Below are 7,210 nucleotides of genomic sequence, written 5' to 3' on the forward strand. Positions count from 1 at the left end.
CCCAAGAAAAGAAAGTATTCCGTTCCACTCTAGTGGTAGTGACAGTTCAGGCGAAGGTGAAATGATAGCACACTTGATGGAAACATTTCATGTAATGGGGGGGGGTCGAAATTATCATGGATCTTCCAAAGAGCAACTTGGAAAATCCAACAAGAGGTGAAACATCACAGTACACGGTTCAAAATGCCAAATTAGTGGCTTAGAAATGAATTCTTTCAAGACCAAATGTAAAACCAAGCAAAGTGCTACCACCTACAATATTTGAAATGTGGTAGAAGTAACATGATTTGTAACTGGTCTAAGTGCATGGGGAAACCCACCCGCTCAATACTGAATACTGAACATGATTTGTATCTGTATTGCATTTATTTCTATATTCTAGGCATGGAAACAAATTCTTAAATAATAACAAACAATAATACTGAAAAAAATTATATCCTGTCAATAGTATGGAGACTATTTTGATAGCATTACTTAAGATCGCTGACAAAAAAATCACAATACCATGAGATACAGCACTAATCCTGAACGGTTTGGATGATCTGTAAATATCAGATGAATGTGCAGATATCTTGCATGCAGAAACTTTGTGTGGTCCTAGATTATCAATGTGCAGGACACTGGTTTGAATATTGAATGAGACAGCTCAGGCAATTGTAAGCAGAGTAATACAGGTCAGGAACATGTGTGCATGCCACTGCTTATCTTTATTACACAGACTACACAGAATAACACCAGTACAGTACTAGAAACAAAAAGTACCCGCTGCAGCACTATAGACATAGGGCGAGTCCCCCTGAAATTTAAATTTTAAAATTTAGAGGAAAATTGAAAAGATTTTAAAATTAGAACTTAAGATTTTATAAGTGCTCATTGAGAGAAATTAAAATTGACATGTGTAAATAACAAAGATATCAACGAAGTAGATTTTGGTAATAACGACGAAAGGAACAATCAGGAAGACCTGTGTTTTTAAATTTTACATGTTAAACTAAGTGCAGTGTGACAGATACTTGAGTAATACACCTGATGATGGCCGGTTGTGGCCGAAACATGTAGTGTGTAAAGGAGAGCAAAACGAAAGACCTATAATATATGGTTTGCACTGAACACGGAGTTACTGTACTGTTACTGTTGTAGCAATTATGAATGTGAAATAAAATGGATAAATGAAATGAAACGAACGAAAGTAACACTGCTGTATTACCTACATAATCTTTAATCTGACTGACCAACATGTATCCTGTACTTATAAACAAATACGTTATCTTGTCAACTAACTTGTTACCCAAAATGATAATTTCCAGACACGTACTTAAACAATTACATAGAGTATGCAAAAATCAGGCCATATTATTTCTATAAATCAAGGTCAAAATTTGGTGGANAAATGGTTTATTTAATGATGTGACATGTTCAAGTGTTACTGTTGTAGCAATTATGAATGTGAAATAAAATGGATAAATGAAATGAAATATATGAAAGTAACACTGCTGTATTACCTACATAATCTTTAATCTGACTGACCAACATGTATCCTGTACTTATAAACAAATACGTTATCTTGTCAACTAACTTGTTACCCAAAATGATAATTTCCAGACACGTACTTAAACAATTACATAGAGTATGCATAAATCAGGCCATATTATTTCTATAAATCAAGGTCAAAATTTGGTGGAAGTGTTAATGTGTCCTAAAATATTCTGGCATACCAAATGAAAATTCCCACCTAAAGCCTTTCAACTGTTAGAAGAATGAGCTCTCTTACCTTAATATGGACTGAGTTATACGCACTGTAGTGAATCAGAGTGTGAGAAAATGTAAGGAAAACTACGGAATGCAATAAATTTGCAATTACTTCACAGGAAGGAAAACTCCATATTCATCATTTACTCATTAGAATCTGCAGGCTTATAAAACTTCAAGTCAATTTCTGTGTTGATTTGACATGGACTGACCCAGAAATAAATAAACGAGACACCTGTACAGTACCATTTATGTCTCGTTAATGTACTTCTTCCTGGTATTGGTTTATTTGCTGCTCTCCTCAGTACTCAGGAAATTTCATCTGCTTCAATTTTAAGCTTCTACATTTATTGGGTATATATATCTGGTATCTCTGTCTTTATGAATGTAAAGGCCAAAAGTCTATGTCCTATCAGTACCTTTATGGAATCTATAGTCACTCTTAGAATTTGACTATATTTTTAGGTTATGTTTTATAATTTTATGGACTTTGGTCATTACACTATGCGTGACTACAGGTGCAAGGCCTTATGCATGTGGCATTTTAAATTTTGTATTAACTCCCACAGATGATTTAGGTTGTGTTAGGTTTATGTATTCTGCCATGTGTTGGTTCTGGTGTCTAGAGATAGGGTCTAGCTCTATAGATGAGAGCCAACTGGGTAGACTTTTTACCTGATGATGATGGCAGAGTCCAATTTCTGAAAGGCTGTTTAAAATATAAAGAGGAAGATAGATAACGTCTGAAAAGTAAATAAATGTATTAATGATTACAACATTTAGAATGGAAATTTAAAATAAGACTTTCTGACAAGAATTCCTACCTGTGCAACAAAGAGTGTTTTGCATCCGAGTATCCTGTGAAACTATAACGTGAAGCCATCTCTTGTCGAGAAGCTGGAGAAGTATCTGTCAACAATCAAAGCATCAAATCAAATTATAAATACGTATTACAAACTAACCTCATGAAATTATGCATGAAGTCAAATGTTACATGACAATCACTCCACTCTTATTTTTATTTGTCTTGTATTCTAAGATGACAATGTACCTGAAAAAATTCCCCTTTGTCTTGCAGAGTATCCTGGATTTTCCTCAGTTATTTGAGAACTCACAGGTTGCCATGATGTTTTCCCAAAGGAATTATCTGTAGATGATCCATACAGTCTCCTTGGTGATGAAGTGGACAGCTGTGTAACTGATGAACTTAAATCTCTTGATAACCATGAACCGGCCTTTTCATTAACATCATCATTCTGTAAACCTCTCACTGCACCCAGATATGAACTGCTTAAAGAGAAGCTTTGCCTCAGGTCATCTTCCCTTTGCTCTCTTTGAGGTGAGCAGTATGTAACTGACAGAGATGAGCTTGATCTTCCTAGAGCCTCACCACTATGACCGGATGAAGGACGAACATGTAACACATCTGATCTTGCCTTACGGTATTCTGGTTGCTTTCACCAGTGCTGTCGTCCATTCTTGCAGGATGAGTCCGCTCTTCCTCCGTTTCATCATTATCTGACAATGGTTCTTGCTCATGATCACCGATGCCTTCCAGTAGTTGAGAGAGCTTACATTTGTACAGATGCCTAGTGGATGCTGAAATTATATCAACAATTTGCACACAACACTGTTTCTGTATAAGATATCATGGCTTGTTTTGTTATAAAACTCAACTTTCACTGATATACTTCCAACTGATTGCAGTATATAATAAGTGAGGACAAATAGGTTACACAGAGTACATAACAAAACAAATTCATGGCATATGCAGTATAGCTCTCACTAAGTATGCTTGGTGGGATCTCAACTTAATTCTCAACATGAAGGCTGGCTCTCCAGACTCGCATTTTTCATGGTTTTCATCGGTCCTTCCAGTCAAATCCTGGGATAGCAAAGGGCTGCCACCTTCCACATCATTATACATAACACCTTATCATTTATTATTCAACAAATGTTATTGATCCACAATCTCACACGCAACACAACTACAAAAATTTACTTCTGTACATTGCACTACTTGTTTCAACTGACACTGATCATCATCAGATGTTCAGAATTGTTGGTGAAAACTGCTGTGCTTCTCTTTTGTGGCTCTAATATTTGATGTGTAGTCCCATTTATGCACTTGTGTATTTCATGGAGCTGGGCGGTTCTTCCCGCTGTCTTGTGCATCTAGACTACAAGTGTACAATTTTAAATAAGTTTTAGAGGGACGTGTTGCACGTGAGACTGTGAGCCAGTGACATTTGTTGACTAATAAATGATGTGCAACAGGATGCTACAATAAAATATTATCCTTTCATTTCTTCACAAACTCTACACAATGTCTGCACTAGAGAAACTGGAGAACAAATAACAGAGTACACAATAACTACACATCCAAAAACTTTTCATCACATTTGTCCTATTCTGGAATACTGCAATTAAAAAAATGAGTTATTGCTTTGACCATAGCAATGCATAACATGATGTGAGTGTGACATCAGCAGATGGCTATACTCTGATGAGAAGCCTGTAGGTTCTCAAGGACCAGCAGTCAGACACAGTACACGATGACACTCAGCAGCAGCCTGTCAAACAGTTCATGTTTGCAGCAAGCAAGGCACTGACAAGCAATGGACTTCGTATAACGATATGAAACACAGCTAAGTTTAACGAATCAAACTTTGATATTCATTAAGTAATTAGGAGAGATATTACTAATGATTGAAAATTCTATTTAAAAAACAATCTCACCGCATTAAGTACACTAAATATTTTGTTCCATCAACTGGTTAATGAAAAATAATGATCTTTACTTATATACTGTTTCACTGTAGCATGTTTGTCAATAAACTAACAAGAAACACAATCAATGTAAAGATTCTGCAGTATTATCACTCAGTTGAACTTAATCCCATGAATATTTTGAGAGATCAAACAACCTTACAAAAATTAGTGACCTATCCAAAGGTACCAGTTAATTTGAAGGTGTTAAATTTTCTACAAAATGCTTGATATTATTTCAAACTACAGTAAACATACTGGATTTTTGGTTCTCATAGAAGTGATTATGAAGAGTATTATATTCTGGGGTGTGACACTGTATACTATTTTGATAGAAGTTTCCAAGGAATGTACTGCCTCCATTTTCAGGGTCAAATAACAGGTTAAGATAGCTACTAGTAAGAAGCAAGCAGCAGGTACAGTAAGCTGCACATGAGTTACTCTTACTGGTTTTCCTTTACAGGCCAATATCTAAAACACATTTTCCAAAGACAGCTCACTCCTTGCTTAACCTAAGCTTTGACCATGAAGGTTAAGGCAGTAAGTTCTTCCAAAATGTCTACAAATTCCCACCACATTCCAGAATACAGTAGTCTTTACAGTTAGTGTAATTTGTAACAAGTCTTTTCTCTGAACTCCCTCCTTTCAATACAGTTTTATGAATACCTCAGTGTTACATCTAAAAGAACTGCAGCTTCAGTTCACTTTGCAAGATCGGAGCACTACCTGACAGAAATGTTACCAGAAGTCCTCTCAGGGTTGCAGGAGGTTATTTTCACTGAAACTGATAATCTCTGACTTTAAAGTGGTCATTAATAAACTATACTTTCTTGAGCAAATGATTTGTTCCTTTTTATAGTTCTCAAGGAAGTGTGGTGAGACTTCTGTGGAATTATGAAGGTTTCTTTGTTTGTTACTGTAATACTATCACAAAATATATTACAAACTCTGACTGTGGTACCTAAACATTCTCTTAATATTCTGAATCAGCATTTCTGCGTACTAAGAGGGAAATGTTATTTCATTTGTTTCTTCGGCTCTTTGTTCCTCATTCTTTAACGATGCTTTCTCAGCTAAGTATTTTGTAGTATTTAAAGAGGATGATGGTTCTGACTGATGATGAAAACAGGAAGTAGATGTGGTCTACATCATGAAATGAGCAGTATCCAAAATTTACCAGAAGGGCTGAAAAACACAGTGAAAAACCTCAGTGAGGATGTGGCCTCTGGGTCAAGAATAGAACCAGGGACCTCCTGAATATGAAGCAGTAGTGCTAACCAATAGATGACAACATTCAGTAATTTTCACTACTTCAGCATATTTCCAGTATTTATAGACCATTAAGAAATTCACACACACAAGAATTTTCTTCCATGTGGTCGTCGACACAAAGTATGATATACTCTGGTTCACATAGCAGAGGGACTTTACGTTGAATGACCTGCAGAATGCACTCTAGACAGCATCATAAAATAAACTACAAATATGCAGGAAAGGAAAGCATTGTGCTTGACAAAATATCCTGAATTCAGTTCGTACGTTCGTTACAACGGACGCATTTTGTGCACTCATGTAGACGCTGCCTTAACAGTAATATTCATTTTGAGACCTTGAAGTACTAAATTCCCCATGACTGAATTGAAAACAGTGTAAGAAATCATTACAAATGTCTAACTTGAAGAGGTTAGTGTTGAAATCTGTTGCAGTAATTCCTGTGAAAGCAGTAAATTGTTTTCTATTACTGACTACAAGTAATATATTCCCTGTCTTCCAATTTCAATTTGTCCTTTTAAATTCCATAGAAAGCACCTAGGCTTAGAAAAGTGTCTTGAGACTGTCATACAATATTTCTCCCCTGTTTGGTCAGATATATCAACTCTGCCAGTCATAATTGCAACAATGGACCATGTTTAGGTATTTAATTCAGTGTGCAGTAATGATAAAGCAGACATGGAAGCTTGCATCTGTCCATAGCCATGGGGTGAAAATGGCCAAAGAACTGCATCATCCTGAGGTCAGAACAGACCAAGCAGCTTCACTTCAAATACATTTTCATGTTAGGAGTGAACATGGAAAAGGCATGAGCATCAAGGTTAGTGTATGTATTAGTTTGGAACATATTTTTGGGATAAGTGGCCCAACCGTTTCTTATACCCCAATAAGAACTGGTGAATAACTCACACTGGAGAGAGAGAGAGAGATTATACCTAAAAGAAATTAATTTCCTTTCGATCAGTCTCTCACTTTGCTTCAATGCCGAAAGATATGTATGTATTTCAGTATATTGAAATTTTGCATATATGTTGCTGTCTCGTCACCAAAATGCAGGGCAAAATCATGACATAAAGACAGGAAACAGATATTTTGAAAATGTGGCACAGTTAAGATATTTGGGAACAATGATAATGGATCAAAAGCTGATTCAGGAGGAAATTAAGAGGATATTGAACTTGGGTAATGCTTACTGCCATTCAGTCCAGAACCTTTTGTCTTCATATCTTCTGTCCAAAAACATAAAAATTAGAATATACAAAACTATAATTTTACCTGTGGTTCTGTATGGGTGTGAAACTTGGTCACTGACATTAAGGGAGGAACATAGACTGAGGATGTTTGAGGAGAATATTTGGACTGAAGAAAGATGAAGTGACAGGAAGTTGGAGAAAAGTGCATAATGAGGAGCTTCATTACT

At 36.0% G+C, this 7,210-nt stretch overlaps 1 long non-coding RNA gene across 4 annotated transcripts in view; it reads right to left on the reverse strand.

Annotated features, from left to right (window-relative positions):
- Window positions 1–1,417: 1,417 nt before the first annotated feature.
- Window positions 1,418–7,210, reverse strand: part of LOC111874611 — a 10,763-nt gene continuing 4,970 nt past the window's right edge. For all 4 annotated transcript variants that reach the window (XR_004514128.1, XR_004514127.1, XR_004514126.1 and 1 more), the window contains exons 4-6: window positions 2,801–3,348; window positions 2,574–2,658; window positions 1,418–2,492 (exon numbers count right to left, since the gene is read on the reverse strand). This is a non-coding gene — a long non-coding RNA (uncharacterized LOC111874611). The remainder of the gene's footprint in view (window positions 2,493–2,573; window positions 2,659–2,800; window positions 3,349–7,210) is intronic.

This window comes from Cryptotermes secundus, unplaced genomic scaffold (assembly GCF_002891405.2).
Source record: "Cryptotermes secundus unplaced genomic scaffold, Csec_1.0 scaffold1703, whole genome shotgun sequence".
Lineage (NCBI taxonomy): Eukaryota > Metazoa > Arthropoda > Insecta > Blattodea > Kalotermitidae > Cryptotermes > Cryptotermes secundus.